General features: G+C 40.1%; 1 protein-coding gene across 8 annotated transcripts in view; it reads left to right on the forward strand.

The window, feature by feature from the left end:
• PRRC2A (proline rich coiled-coil 2A) overlaps positions 1-16,945 on the forward strand; it is a 2,343,739-nt gene that overhangs the window by 1,176,921 nt on the left and 1,149,873 nt on the right. The gene's annotated exons all lie outside the window — the stretch shown is intronic.

Raw genomic sequence — 16,945 nt, forward strand, 5'->3', positions numbered from 1 at the left:
TATGCATAATTTATTTAACTTCAGCACTTGGATTCATAGAAATGTGTTGCTGTACTACTCATGAAGTGAAAAAAACATTTACATCAACATTGCATAACAAATTGAAACAAGTATGTTTTAAATTAAGCTCTAGTAGTTTCTACAGCTCTAAAGTCTGAGTACATAGTCATAAAGGAGGACATCTAGTATTGTGACTATTCTTTTTGCTATTGTTTTGAAGCATTCCTTTTTTTGAAGGTAAGTGAAGCATTGTTGCTCTACTGGCCTTGTTAGGCTTGTCTGTTTTGCGGGCACAGATCAGTCCCTATGGCTATACGTGCAGGAGAGCTCTGTTCTCCATTGTAAAGTTGGTTTATTATTCTTGCACACGTCTCCTTCAGTGAAGTGTGGCAGGGACACTTTGTCCCTGTAGCCTTGGTTTTTAGCTACTTCCATGAAGTGTACAGGGTGGATTGGTGGCAGCGGACACTTTTACAGTGTTATCTTTTTTGAAGTCTTGTGTACTTTTACTGATTAAAGCCATATACAGCACCACATGCTATAAAATAGCTGTGCCATAAGATTTTCACAGGTGCTTTGGCCAGCTTGTCTTTTGGCATGCTTCCTGCCCTGCATTGGCAGGATTTTCCATACGTGGTAAGCCCTTTCCTGTGGAAAGCTCCAGCTTTTATGGGTAAAGTGGTAATCTGTGTGTGGGGGGCTGGGTCTGTCTTGACCCTTTCCACATCCCAGATGCTATGGCACAAGGCTGTCCAGCATTGGATAGCCCCTTCCAGTTTGAATGTTGCAGATACTTGAATGTGGGATTGGGGTGGGCACCGCTCTTAAAATATGGTAAAGCATTCTCAATTGATAATTACATTTGTTAATTAAGTTTAAGGAGCACCTAGGTCAAAAGCCCTCTGGCACAAGTGTATCAATAATACAAAGCAAATGGTTCAGAGTACCCTCTGAGTCCACCATGCTCTTTTTCATCCTCTGTCAACAAGTTTTAAATACAACTCTAGAGGTGATTTACAAAGCTTTCAACTTTTTTAAATTTAATTTCTCAAAGTAGTCATTATGTCTTGACTTTTCATTGCTCCATAAAAGGCAGTGCACAAAGAGACCTAGTGTTTTTTAGCCAATGCATTTCGTATACAGTGGTCTTCCGGGCTAAACACTATCCTATCTAACAAACCCCAAATCATTTCAAGTGCAAAACAGTTACACACAACAATTAAGAAAAACAATTCAGAAACAAAAAAAGGGGAAGAGAAAACAATATAACTGGTTAGCATATGGTGAATTTCATTACATAGATTATCATCTATCTTTGAATGCATAGTTTTACCTTAATAGGTTAAATGATGTTCATATAACTAAAATGGAAGGGAAAGCAACAATAGTACATGTGCGTACAGATTCATAGCTGATATGTTAGCAAAAGTAGCAACCAGTACCTGAGTCTTCCAAGTCACCTATAACCGGTTAAAGGCTGTGTTGTAATTAATGATGACATTATCTGTCATTTATCACCAGATGGCCCAAAAACTCAGATACTGATTGATACTTTTGCTAACATATCGGCTATGTATTACTATTAAGTTGTGAATCTGTAGACGCATGTACTATTGTTTGTTTCCTTTCCATTTTAGTTATATGAACATCATTTAACCTATTAAGGTAAAAATAAGCATTCATATATGATATATCTATTCAATGATTTTCACTGTATGCTAACCAGTTACATCATTTTCTCTTCCACTTTTTTTGTTTGTGAATTTTTTTTTTCACTTTAAATGATTTTGAGGTTTTTTTTTTATAATGGATAGTGTTTAGCCCTGAAGACAGTTCTGTATCCGAAATGCATTGGCTAAAAAACAATAGGTCTTTTTATGCACTGCCTTTTATGCAGCGATAAAGACTGAGAAAAGACACAGCAATGACTATGAGAAATTAAAGTTAAAGGAAGTTGAAAGCTTAGTAAATCACACTTAGCGTTATATTTGAAACCTGTTGTCGGAATGAAAAAGAGAGCACTTTAGTGGGTTTAGAGGGAACTCTTTGCTTTGTATGTTGCAGATCCTTGCCAGCGATGCGGTTGGGCCATCTCCAGCCGGCCTCCTGGATAAGAGGAAAACCTTTGCCACTCTCCACATTGTTGGAGCTAAGACCCCAATGAAGCAAAGCAGTTCACTGAAGACCCAGAATTGGAAGATCGCCAGCAGCCCTTTCTTTACTTTGCCCGCAAAGCCCGGTCTCATGGCAGATTCCAAGAAAACCTTTATCGATCCTTAGACCCCTGCAGTGGTGGGAGCAACCAGTCCTCACCCTTGCTTGACCATACAGCCACTGGAAGTGCTCTAACAGCCCTTGGACCATTCCGTTTGCTAGCCAGATATTCTCCTTCCCAGCAACAGAGTTACCCCTGGCTGCAGTGTGGATTAGCACTAGAAGTTCACACTGCTGCTTTGCCCATAAAACTCTAGGGTTTTCCTGGGAAACAGTCGACCTTATATCTTCCAGATATGTTGGGGCAGGAAGAAGGCCAAAAGGACAAGATAGCCAAAAGATGGGTCGGAAAAAACCTGTGTCTTTGCCATTATGAGTATATTGTACTCAAAATGGTGGCATGCAGTAAAATATAAAAGTACATGCAAGAAAAACTGAAAACACTTGAAAACATCTTCTGCCACTATCCTTGAACACATCAAAAAGTAACACATTTTACTAAAAGGATACCAAATGTTCCTGCTACGCTTGACTAGAAATTTATGCTGGTTAAAAAAAAAAAAGTTCTCGCAAAGGGAGACCTTTCACTTGGACTGCTATCCTTGGGGGCTGACCAGTGCCCCCAAATCAGATGTGGTAAGCAAGGGAAGTGAACCAAAAAGACTTAAGTTAAGACAGAAATCAACTCAGCAAAAGTTAGAGGGATCCTTTGTCAATTGGGTGGGGGGAGCTGCAAACAGAAAATCTTTCTGAACAGTCACAGAAGCCAAGCTATTGTCTATGGACATGCTAGGAGCAACCGGTCACAGACGCAGCATCAAAAGGACATGTGCCTATGATTGTTGAGATGGATTTCCAAAATCTGCTCTGGTGGCAGCATTTTGGGAGTTCACCCTGTTGCAGTGAACAGGGAAGACAGGTTAGCCAAAACCTAATCAAGGTAAGGTAACCTTTCGAGCCAGTGGCCTCTGTGGACATCGGATTGGTGACACTAAAATCAGTCTTCTTGATGGGTGTAACCTCAGTGCGCAGGAATAGTGAGCTGCAGGCGCTGTCTTTGTGGAAGTCCTTCACCATGTTTCACAACAAGGGCATCTTGCGCATTCACCCAAACTTCATGCTCAAGGTGGTCTCTCCATTCAATCTAAATCAAGAGATCTGTCTGCCGGTGTTGTTCTCGAACCTGCTGTCCGAGACAGAGGGCTTTGCATTCCTTGGACCTCATCTCTGACAACTTCTTTCAGGAAGTCTGAGGCATTGTCGTGATTTTTGGGGGATCCTCCCTCAGCTTTCAGGCTTCCAAGGCTTCCATCACCTATTGAATGTTTCAGGCTATTTTGGAGGCCTACACGCCCTTGGGCAGACCTGTTCCCGATTGAATTCATGGCAATGCAGTCACAGCTGTCGCATTTCAGACTTGCTTCTTGGGATGTCATCAGCAAGGCGGCTAATTGGGCCACTCTGTCAAACTTTAAGCACTACTAATTTGACAACAGCTCCAGATGTGAAGCAGAGTTGTTCAGGTGGTTCTGAAGAACCTTTTTGCTTCATCCTAGATATGCACAGTTTCACAGCTCTATGCTATGTTCTTGTTCGATGGCATAACCCACAAGGATGGAGGAAAGGGGACGGGATGTATGAGTAGTCACTCACCGTAGTGACTAGAGTACTCTTAGTCCCGTTTCCTCCATAGGTCCCACCCGCCTTCCCCCGCTAGTATGCCAATGGTGAATATATAATGGGCAAAGTATCTAAGCGTCTGATGTTCAAAGGGGACTGAGGTGATGCGCCGGTGGGGGAGTGTTCTCACACCTGAGGCCACACCCCTGCACGCTATACCAAATATAAAGGGGAAGCTACATTTTTTTGCTGTCAATGTTCTGTTATCCCCATGTTTGGGGGGGGACACCCACAAGGATGGAGGAAATGGGACAATGGACTGAGTACTCTAGTGACTATGGTGAGTAACTGTAATTTTTACTTCAAAATCAGAATTATTTGAGAAATATGCTGCCTTTTTGGCTTCTTTATCTGCGGCTTTGTTACTGCATTAAATCATGTCTGTTCTTTTAGTGTGGGCTATGCATTTCACGACAGCGATGGCCAATGGGAGTCTTAGTGCCGCAATAATCTTATCCAATAGGGACGCATATTGTGCCGGTGTGCGGTCTGCCGAGAGGAAGCCCCTCCTTTTCCAGCATGACAAACCTGCATGTACAGTTGACGTCACATAGGCGGAGTCATGGTACACTGCCACTTCCTCATATCTTTGAAGTGCAGCGATAAGCACCACTAACTCTGTAGCCTGTGCTGAACAATGCAAAGGCAATCTTGCACTTTTTACTACTTCAAATTCACCCTCACGTTTCAGCTTTACTACTGCTGATCTGGTGTGCCTTTCACCAGTTGTTCGGTCAATTTTTAAAGAACCGTCAAAGAAAATGCCCCCCCGCACCCTTTTCGAGAGCATTTTCTTTAACGTAGGGAATAGGGAATGTCCTACAAGTCAGTATATGTTGTGCAATCATGTGCAGAATCATATTTTTAAAATGTATTTTTATTTTACCTCATTCGGTTTAACAAATTGAAAACCTTAAGCCAATATAAACCTAAAATAAAATCTTTTGCTTAACTTAAAAACAAGACCAGAAAACCTACACACCACACCTCATTTTACAAGCTTACTTAGTTTCTTTCCTCGTTCCTTAGTCAGTCTTTTTTTTTCTCTTGAGTTCCTCAATTTTCTTAATCACAGTGAACAGTCTAACCAGGGCTGTAGGAGATTTTGTCTTATTGGGTAAATTTGGGGTTTGGCGGTATGTTCTTACCGTAAAGATATTGGGAGTAATTTGGTGGTAAATTAGTCTTGCATATAGATTTGGTTTGGCCTCATATTATTTTAGTGACCATACCTTGTTAGCTTATATTGGTGGTAATTTTAGCGGCATATTATTTTGCAGTATTTGGTGGTGAGCATGGTTTTCTCCCTTATACTATAACCCCATCATAAAACAAACCCTTTCTATTACGATACCTCTTAGTTGTCTGTAGACAGCCCCAGACCTATGTAATGTTGGGACCCAATCATTTTATTCAGAGCACCATCTACAGTTTGTGGTTGGTAACACTGGCTTATCTACATCCAGCAATCTATGCGCCCTTGGGTATTACCGGCTCATGTACGTCCAGCAATCTATATATTATCAGACTCCTTCCAATCAGCATGCAATTAAGGCACACACTCGCACACAAACTTTTTTGTGTCACTGAATATTATTAGTTCCTTCTGGGTTGTTTTTTTTACCTGCAATAGTAAATTGACAAATGCACTACTGAAGAGAAATGAACGTCCCCTGTACTGTATCCTTTATATGTATATAAATAAATTCACAGATGTAAAAATGACAACAAAATACCATTTGTTTTTATATACTCATATTATATACAACTATAATTCACAATCATTAATTCTTACCATGAATACATTGCATCGTCATCTGGAATACAAAGAGAAAACAAAATGGAACAAGCAGATCTTTTAAAATAAACATGTATTGACTTCCCTGCCTTTCTGCCCTGTACTAAAACTGTCATCCATGCGTCATTTCAGTGTCCTCACTTGTACATATTTTACCAAAAGTGTTCCTTTGAAGTTCCGAGTGTGACCTTGCTACTTTAGCAAATGCAGGCCCAGTATCAGCATGGACGGCTCCTGTAATCTTGTGTGTATGTGGGGAGTGCCGGCGAGATATCTTCTCAAGCCAGCGCTCAATGAACCCTTGGAACTAGTCTGTCTTCACAGTCCAGTCTCCACTAACTCCTCTCTGCAAGTTTTGCCATTAGCAAAACTCTGAGCCTTCCTACTTTATTTACGTGGCATGTCTGCAGACACTTTCTTCCAATCTGGTCAAAAGCATGTTTTCTGCGCCACCCTTAATTTTTCTAACAATGAAATCCTTGCTCTCTGAGCAACTGTTTCAATTTCCTGCTGCGCATACTTTGCAGTACTCTGCTCTCCAAAAGTTAACACAGAAGAAAAAGAAGAAAAAAAATGCCAGTGTTCATTTAAACTGCATTATAGCAGTGTCACCAAAATATATATTTTCACCTCATTTTGCACACGAGACTACATTATAATGTTAGTTTGAATTAGTGTTTAGTAATATTAATTAAGTTAGTCAGTTATGATTAATGTAGTCTTGTATATAATATTTCAAAAAAGGTAGCAGGCACTCCTCTCTAGAAAGAACAAGGCATGATAACCTGCTCTGAGATGAGTTTGCAGTACCTTTCACAGATGGGGAAATATTCATTTGCATATCAGTCTTTGTCCCGCCCACATGGGCAGTCCAGCACAGAAATGCTATGGCAATTCCTCTCTGAACAAGAGTACCAAAAGCAACCCCATAGACGTGTTTCAGCCTTGTTGGGCCTCATCAGTGAGGTTAAGCTTTGCCTCTCTGAGCACAGTGAGCAGGGAGTCCACGTCTGGTTGCCCCCAGGTAACGCAGGGTGACCAACCCAAAGTTCCTTGCAAATATTTCAAATATTCTCGTATATAAGGCATCACAGAAAAAAAATGTGTGCACTTCATTTTTTGCAGTTTCACATTGGGCTTTGCTGTGTTCTGAATTCTGTACCTTGCATGCCACCAACATATTCACATGTTATACTGGCAACACAAAAATATATGTATGTGCCATATTACTGCTAGCAACAAAAATGCCACTGCAATTTGCAATAAAAAGTATGCCATTACATTTTTGTAAAACGCTATATATATATTCTTACAGGGCCATGTTAATAGTTATTTTCTCGCCTTCAATAAAAGCATGCCACCATATCGCTACTTCTCTATTTGAAGTAAGTTTTTGCAATTTCTCCCAGACATTTCTCTTTAGTCTGTTAGGCCATTGCATTCTAATGTTAAATGTTTCTGTGATTCCACTGTATTTGGTTTAGAGCAGACTCCAGTTTATCGTACCACCTTGTTTCGATCTCCTCTGTAATACTTCCCCAGTGGGTAGAGTATTCAAACATATTCTCAATACTTGTGAACTCAGGAACCAGTTTGGAAACAGATTCAGGTATCCTGGAAGTATATTCAATTTTCTTGGTGTTGACCAAAAGTCTTTGTAGCTCTTATAGGATCTTAACTCCCCTTGTGTCTGTATCCAATCTTTTGTGTACATTTTTTTTTGTTTTGTTTTCGAGGAGTTATTCAACAGATCCTCCTTTGACTTGTTCAATTCTTTTAAAAGTAATTCACACTTCTGTTGCCACTTTTGAATTTGTGGATCATTGTTACTTAATGCCTTATTTATTGCCTCAACCCCCCCAGGATAAGTGGCTTTTCATGACATTTTCTGTAGAAGGATATAATCTTCTAATCCACGACTGCTTTCAAAGATGTCAATATAAGTTCTCGCCTTATCGATTGCATTGGCAGTGACTTTGGTAATTGTAATACCGCTCGCCAAAACATGCCCTCCAGCAGTGGCCAGATTTTATCAGATAAGCCAAATGTGGTTTCCGCTCCATAAGCCAATATCGGAATAACTTTCATTCTATAAAAGCTTTTTAGTGGTATCAGTGAGAATCTACACTATCTTTTTAATAGTATTTTCCCTCGAGCGGTCTAGTTTTTAACTTTTTTGCACATTTAGTCTTTTCTTTGTGCCTCATTTTGGCTGTTAACACACACTCGTAGATAAGTTATCAAATTTACTTCTGGTATTCCCTTTAAGGAACCAGCCAAAGTCACTTTTTTTATTTTTTGCTTTCGACAAATGCAATATTCAAGATTTTTCCGGGTTTATTATTAAACCATTTGCCTTGACATGTCTCTAACGCCTCCAGCTGTCGTTTGAGTCCTATCAGCATCTGATCTAATAAGATGTCCGCGTACAGGAGTTTCCCTATTGATGATCCTGCTATTTATGGAGGAAATGCACGTATATCTCGGAAGGTTTCGTCCATGTCCGAGGTATATAGGTTGTATAATTCGGGGGCTAGTGGGCAACCTTGGTTTAACCCCATAGTGGTATGTATTTACGTTGTTGTTAACCCTGAATTGTCCAGTCTTACTCTTACAGAAGTATTGGTATATAGTTTTTTGATGTTATGCAACACTGTTGGGGGGCACTGCCATTTTGAAAGTTTTTGCCACAGATTTTCCCTGCTGACCACGTCAAAGGCCTTAGATGGGTCCATGAAAGCTACGTATATTTTGGTCTTTGTTTTTGCTATTCTGGCCATCAGCAAATTGATTAGGGAAATGTTGAGGGAAGTCCCTCTCCCTTTTACAAATCCCGACTGCCACGGGTCCCTTCTTCCTGCCTCTAGACTCCAGGCTGATAAACTTCAGCAGCACTGAGGCAAAAAGCTTCCCCAACACGTCACAAAGGGCTATTGGCCGGTAATTCTCCGGGTTTGTCCTAAGTCCCTTCTTGAATATGGGGACAGTAACCGCATCCCTCCAAGAATTTGGCACCTTTCCCACTGTTACATGTTCAAGTAAATAATTCAGGAAGGTCGTCCATTTTAATGGGTGGCTCTTTAACATCACGTTTGAGAGACAGTCGGGTCCCGGAGCCCTCAAATTTTTAAGTCTCAATCATTTCTTCCATAGTTGAGATAGTGTAGTCCAGTTGCGTGTCCTTTCCATTTGGACATGTTTTTGATGTTGCGTCTGGGCTCACTTCCTGTTTGTGCATAAAATTTGCACGGTGTACTTGCCTTATTGGATTTGACATCAAGGCGTCTTGTGGGGCATTGATTTCATTTATAATGCCCCATATTTCGTCACTATTTTTATTTTGGATTTTTCCCAACATTGAAATAGAATCCTGATTTTGTTTTTTATGAATACGTAGCCAGTTTCGATATTTTTGTTTGGCTTTCCTTATTTCCTCCGCTGGGTCTAGATTTTTATTTTTAATTTCTTTATTTTTTTCTTCAAGCTGTTTTTCCAGTCTGCAATTGCTGGTATACACGCATTTCGTCGAAGTATTTTTCAACGTGGGACATTTCATCGGCAACATTTTCATCGACCAAAAATCGTTTAAAAAAAAATATTTTTGGGTGGGTGTTTTGTTGGGGTTGGGGTATGATTATTTAATTAAGGGGTGGTCTGGGGGGAACCCCCCATAAATAAAAAAAAAAAAGTTTTGGTCGATGAAAACGTGGCGATGAAAAGTCCCACGATGAAAAATACTTCGGCGAAATCACGTAGAACCCAATTGCTTCCTCATAAACGTGTTTTTTTATACTTGTTGGCTTGTTGTTTCCTTTCTTCTGGATTGTTCTAAACTCTTTCAATAGAGGGAGGTAATCAATTATATTGCCATCTTCTTCTCTTTGCCTTTTCATAAAGTTGTCAGGTTTAAGGTTAGTCCAGGAACATTATCAACTTTAATTCTTAATCTATTTCTACCAGGATTAACTGAGATTGACAAAGCAGTTCCATAAGCGCTTGTTTTGTTGTTACTCCTATTTTTACATGTCAACAGTAAGATGTTATGGTCACTCGTTGAGGTAATGACTTCCTCCAACTGTTATATTTTGCGGAAGAGGTTCGAAGAGATGTTTATGTAGTCCAGGATCTCTGTCGAGAATAAACCTCTGCAGGTTGGTCTTGCTGGCATGTCCCCTTTTATTGATCCATTCAATACTACACAATCTTTTGAAGTTAGTGAGTTTATCCATCGTATATCTCGTTTTTGCTTGTTCGTGCTAACTGCTATGTCGTTTTTGTGAATTGCCAGAATTGAAGCATGAACCAGTTTGGATCACGCGCTATTATGAAGGTCGGGTCTGGCCATTTTTCTCTCTGTTCATCTATCAGTGTTGCTACGTCTTCTGGGAAATTTTCGTTTGACGGTATTGGTGGGTTCCAGTAAACGTTGATAATTATCAAAACTCTCTGCATGTTAATTGAAACTTGCTCCGTCTTGATCGTCAGTAGCTGGATGTAGGGAGTTAGATTTATGTCACCGAACAGCTCTCAATTTATGTCATTCTTTATCGCTACCAAAAGGCCTGAATTTTGTCCCTTTAAGGCTGGATTTATTGACACTTGATATCCCTCTGTGATCGGGGCTTCAGCCAGCCATGTTTCCTGTAAGCACATTACATGTGCCTTCAGTTGTTGCAGAGCCCCTTTCCTATACAGGTGAATGAAGCCTATTGTGTTCCAACTCACCAGCCTCCACGGCTCTTCTGATTTCACCTTTAAACCTTATTGCTGTTGCATTTTAGCTGGCACCAGTTTGGCTAACCAGTTCCATTTATCAATATTTTTGTTTCCTGTGTGTTCCTTGTATTCCTTCCATTTTTGTTCTTTATTCTTTCGCCTGGTTTCGTTTGTTTTTCGCCACTTCCCTACCAGTAGGTTTTGTTTTCTAGATTCGGGTTTTTCCCCTTTTTTAATAGCAAATAATTATTTTTGCTTAAATCAAACCCCATATGTCTTAAATAGGAAGATTCTTCCAAAAGTAATCTTTTAACCAGTCTCAAGACTGTATGGAGCAACAAGTTATCTGTTCTATCTTCTTCTGGCAATTCCACTATGGCTATATCACTCAAGTTATCAATCTCTGATGCAATAATCTGCTCACGTTTGATCTATTCAAGATCATACCATTGTTATAGTGCAACATCCTTTCCAGAATAAGACCACCTGGTTGTTCCGAAGTCTCCACCCCCTCTTCGTATAACTGTTCAACTTCGGCACCTTTTGTTGTTCGATCTTTTTGGTTTTCTGAATTCAACGTGTTATTTGGCAGATTTCTTTTCCTTTTTGGGACCCGACAGCCTCATGGTGCTTGATTTCTTCCCTCATCTTGTGTTTTCTCCTTGTCCCGGTCTTTGGAATTTCTGTCTCCTTTTTTTTGTTTCATTTCTGATTTGGGCCTTCCGAAATCCTTTCAGGGTCCCTTATTGCTGAACTTCTGGTTTCTTTTGAGTTTCTGTACTTAACAGGACCTAGGCTTCCAGTTAGATGCTTCCTTTGCTGTCCTTCCATTTGAGAGTCCCCTCTCTTCTCATTTTATTCTGCACCCCTTGTGTCCCTCTTGCTGGTTGTTGAGACTTCAAAAGCTTGTTCCTGGTCTGTCTCATATCTTGTGCTTTCCTGTACCTCTGTCACTGCACCCTCCTCTGAAAGTGTGTAAATTGTGAAATTCAATAGATTTTGCTCCGTTTCCTCCTCTTCTAAAGATTCCACTGTCTCCAATATTAGTTTTTCTTCTTTTTTCCTATCTGCAATCTTAGGTATCCCTACACCATGTTTGGTAATAGGGGGACCTTCTGTTGGCACTGTGAGGTTTTAAAAAAAACTCTACTCTTATTAGATTTCTGGTTGGTAGGTAGTGGTTGATTCTTTAGTTTGTTTTGTCGTTGTACTCCCCATTAATTCCGCTTTTGGCTCTCTAGAGCTCCCTTTGGATACAACTGGTGAGTGAGTACAGCATCTAGTCTAGAATATTAGTAGAGTGACCACTTATGATAGCCTAATTAGGCACTCCTTTATGACCCAAAACGAATATATTTCATGAAATTTATATTTCCATTATTTTTAAAAACACAATAAAAAAGCTTTTCAGCATACAAATCATCTTCAAAAAAATACCACTTATACATCAATTTCACTTTCTCAGGGGATAACTTTGACTTTTCCTTAGTGCCACAACAGTTATTTAGTTATGTAACAGAGAAACAGGGAAATACAACAGTTTCAGTTCCCTAGTAGGTCGACATATGTTTCGGCCCTCATTACGTGTACTGCTCCTTCTCACGGGCTTTCACTCAGTATAGATATTGGGCCATCTTCAGGACAAAGTAAATATAACCGGAAAGAATTATATTCCCCAATGGTGGTTCTTCTGGTCTAAAAACAATACATAAAACTACATTTAGTATCACATAAAAATCAAGGAGTGCCCACAAGGGCTATGTCGTGCCATGATGATGTCTGTTATTATATAACATATCGACCTGGTCACTAACCTGTTGTCCACAAACAATCAGACAGGATGTCTGAGAAACACCTTCTGGTAGAGTGCTTTTTTGTATTTCTGCAGTGTTTTTTAATCACGAGAGTTAGAAAGAGGACAAATCGTATTTACCTCTAGGAAATTATCTGCTTTTTTGCAGTGGTTTGCTAATCGCAGTTAAACGTTGACAAATGTTTTAAAATATTTCACTTACGTCTTGTTGACGTAGTTGGTGTTTTGTTTTTATTAATGATACATCGTCTGGTTCTTTATTTCAGGGCACAGGTGTCGAAATATTGCTCACTATTCAGCGTCAGAAAGGGTAAATCTGCAGAACAATAACAGATACTTAAGATGGTACGTGTGTCTTAGTTTTCAGCTCAAGAATTACATTACTGATGGATATTATCGTGAGGGGAAAGACTCTCACGTACGCTTGCTTTCTGTGTGCATTGTTTGAGTGAAATACACTCGCTCGTTTCGATGCTGCACATGCAGTTTTGTCTCGTTTTGTAACAAGGGCTTGGTTAGTTTCTGTGTTGACTGCAATCTTCTTACACAGTACATCCAGCGTTTCGTTTTGGATACTGGCGAAACGGCCAGAATAGTATGTTAATACGTAAGCTACTTCCTATCACGTGGCATACAACTAAGTCACGTGATTTGTTTACGCAACGGCATCCATTGGAACCAGACGGACGACCCCAATGTCTTTATGTAGTTTTTTACCATCTATGTTGGACGCATAACGTGAAACTCGCAAGAGCTCAGTCATGCTAGTCTTTCTGATTAGATTTAAACAAGTGACCCCTGGGTCTCTGACTATCCATATTTGATTTGTGATATCCACGTAGAATATATAATCATAACTCATGAACCAGTAATTTTTAGATCACCAGAAAAAAATGTGTGTTCGGCATAATTAAGAGTCTCTTACCCAGAATGTACATAATGGGCATGGAGACAGATGTTATTTTAAAACCGAAAGGCGTGTGTTAAAGCCATGTGGGCAATGGGCCCCAGATGGTCTGGTTTATGCCGTTTGTTCTATTAGTCATACGTGCCAATTATACTGTCACCAGTACTGTGATGATTCCGGACACACATTGTTAATTTATGAAATGTGTGTTTATACCACATTGATGAAGTTGATTACAGATATCTAATGAGATCCCCATTGTTCATAAGAACACATTCCATTCTACACTTAAATTGAGGACATGTTTAACTGTATCTATATCATATATCCATTTTGTTCACACTTAGTCAGCCTCGGGTCCCTATTGCCCCCTCTAGGCGACTTAACCTGAATAATGCACCAGATCATGTCTGCATTTGTTGTTTGGACCAATAATGTGCCACCAAAGGTTTGGCATCCACTTTATTTCTTAAGCAAAACTTGTGCTCGTATATTCTTTGTCAAATGTGTCTTTTGGTCTTGCTTATATAGACTAGGTTGCATGGACATTTGATTGCATATACTGCCCATTGTGTGAGGCAGTTTGTAAAGGACGCAAGTTCAATTGTCCTATCTCTTAATACAATACTTTTTATACTGTGTTTGTTCGCATACTGATCAATTTCCACAGCGATGGTGTCCCATCACAGGGGGAAGACCCCAAAGTAATGTTTGTTGCTGACGTGCACTGAATTTAGGAGGGTACGTGTGTACCAAGGTGTCTCTGAGGGTTTTTTTGCCTTTTTAAAGGCAAACCGTGGAGTGGGCGGATTGAAATGTTCTGTCTTGATCATGTGCCAATGTTTTAAGACGGTTTTTCTAAGGTGGCTGCTGATCGGACTATATGTGCTCACACATGTTGTTTTCCTCAGTTTGTCTGATTTGAAGGTTGTAAACATGTTGCTCTATCCATGTGTTGTGCTTTTTTATATGCTCGATGTACGGTTGAGGATGGGTATCCTTTCTATCAGCCTCTTTCAATATTTTACCATGTTCTTTAAAAGCCTCTGTGTACAGTTTCTGCAGATACGCAGGACCTGACCGTAAGGGAGTCCTTCTTTTAAACTGCGTGGGTGAAAGTTCTGATAATCGAGTAGCATATTTTTTTCCTTAGGCTTCCTATACAATACTGTTTCAAGATGGCCTTGAGCTGTTTTTTCAATTTCAAGATCAAGAAAAGACACCTTCCTTTCATCGCATTCCATTGTAAATTTAATAAATTGATTTTGTGTATTTAACCAAGAGTGGAATGATGTCAGTTGTCCTATGGTTCAGCTCCAGATCATACACACATCAATATAGCGGAGCCATATTGCGATGTATTGAGCGTAAGGATTGTTAGGATGATAGATGGATGAATTTTCCAGGTTGTCCATATATAAATTAGCCAAATCCGGGGCAAAAGTAGCCCCCATACTTAGTAATTGATTGTAGAATTTGCCATTATAGAGAAAGAAGTTTTCTGTTAAGGCTAATCTTATACATTCTACAATAAAGGCATTGGGGACTTTAGTTAGTGTGTGGGTGCGATTGTTCAAATAACCGGACATTACCGTTAGATAATCTTGTTGGAGAATGCTTTTATAGAAACTGACCACATCAGGGTAACCAGGATATCGTTGGGGCCTACGGGCACTGATTGGATGATATTGATCATACAAGTCATGTCCTTTACATAAGATTTCATTTTGGACACAAAAGGACGAAGGAACCATCTGAATATACAGATAAAGGTTCTAATATTGAATCAATGGCAGCCACAAAGGGTCTCCCTGGTGGTATTAGTGGATTTAACAATGGACAATGGAAATGGAGGGTAACCGTTGCGATCAAGATATTCCCCGTGCATCTGGAGTTAGCAACCCGGGGAGTTTACCACCACCCATGCTATGCTCAATTGCAGCACAACATACATTACGGAAAGCGTATCATGAAATGCGCATTGCGGGGCAGGTTGATGAAGATACATTGTCATTTATGTATCAAAGTAGCAACTCGGGCAAAAATGAAAAAAATGTTGTCCACTTGAATACAGGTGATTTGATGCAGGTGGGACATTTATCCCCCATTAATAGTCCAAGTGGCCCAGGTTTATCTAGGCCTAATGAGTGTGATACTGAGGCCCACTTGCGGCAGGTGAATCATTTAGCATCTTACTCATTAGTCTTTTGAAGACCTGGAGTGTGAGGGGTCTGTGCATTCCTTGTCTTTTATTCCCCCCACTCCGCGTCGGGTGGCCTTAGAGGTAATGGCTCCACTAGCAAATGATGCCCTTATAACTCTGCAACCTGATAAGGATTCTCAAGCAAATATGTCACAAGACAGGCACACCTTAATGTCTGTGTACGTGGCCTTACTATCCCTGGCCAAATTATGAGATATTGGATCAAAAAATTATCAAACATTCTTATTATCCCAATTGTCGAACCGGAGTGTCGTATCTGCAGAAACTACACCGGCTTTAGACCAAGCATGTGAAATTTTCTGCCACTGTAAACTAATGTTGGTACACAAACCGTTACAATGGTAGATATCGGTGATGAAACATTGCTGCAACCTAATGCAGATATGAATGCTGGTTCACATATTGCTAAGGATATGGAATCGGCACCTTTAAAATTGTCAGCAGTATCGGAGAACAAAGGGTACTGATAATTTTGACAGACGCCTTGTCCTACTGGGGGGTAAAGATGATGTATCTAAATCAAATGCATTTACCATGTTCTCCAAAGATAAGACTACAAATGGGGAAACAAGTGATTCCCTTGCCAAATCAAAGGTGAAAGCAGAAAAAAGGTTGGCAATTCAGAAAAAAATCGAAAGAAGGTTGAAGTCTAGACGGTTTTTGAAAATTCTAACTGCATCACATAAAGATTGAGGCGCAATCTAAACCGAATAATTGCAATAAGTCGCCATCAACTATAGTGCACAGGGTAGTTCCTACCCCTATGGTATATAAGCCGCTACATTTGGTTGCTTCCTCAACTCAAATTAGTACACATGTGTAAACTGCACCACAAGCCACACTAGTGATAACTGCATCTAATGAGACTCCACCAACTGCATCTAATACATCTATAGATGCACTATCTGCTCAGATGCAAGTTGAAATAAACAAAGCAGTAGCACACTACATGGCAAAGGCGCCAGAGGGTCTGAGTGTGATTCCTGCTGTAACTCAGCCATCACCAGCCTCCATCATGCCTGTAGTAAAGGGGCCCAGTTTTGAAACTAATGCAATTGAAATAAACATGCCGCCGTACTCACATGTAAGTCAAAGGAATACATGGTTGACGAATCAGGGGCATAAAAAGGAATCTGCTGATAAAAATAAGTCGTTTCTAAATGCACAACAGAACCAAGAGTGCCCTCACCAATTCAGTATTGAATGTCGCCAACATCCTTTCATGAAATTTGACCTGAATAGATCCAGTATCCTGAACATCTGCAAAGAACTTGCGCAATTGCACAACATTAAGTCAGCTGATGTGGATAGGGTTGAATTCTTGGATGACAATGATCTCTCTTAAGTCCTGTCTATATATCCAATCAGCAGTGTTGGCTGAAATATTGTGGAGTGGGAAATCCACTCTTTATGACATCGGGTTTAACCTTTTTTCGAGAAACCAACATGAGTTTAGGTGGAGACCAAAAAGCCACCAAAAAGAGTCTACAGATCTATGGTGCCAGCAGTACAAGTGCAAGCATAGGTGAGCAAGGGAATAACTGTAATAGAGCCAGTCGAGCATAGCAACCCACAGAATCAGAATTAATTCAG

The sequence above is a fragment of the Ambystoma mexicanum genome, chromosome 13 (genome assembly GCF_040938575.1).
Source record: "Ambystoma mexicanum isolate Mex_15411 chromosome 13, UKY_AmexF1_1, whole genome shotgun sequence".
Taxonomy (NCBI): Eukaryota; Metazoa; Chordata; class Amphibia; order Caudata; family Ambystomatidae; genus Ambystoma; species Ambystoma mexicanum.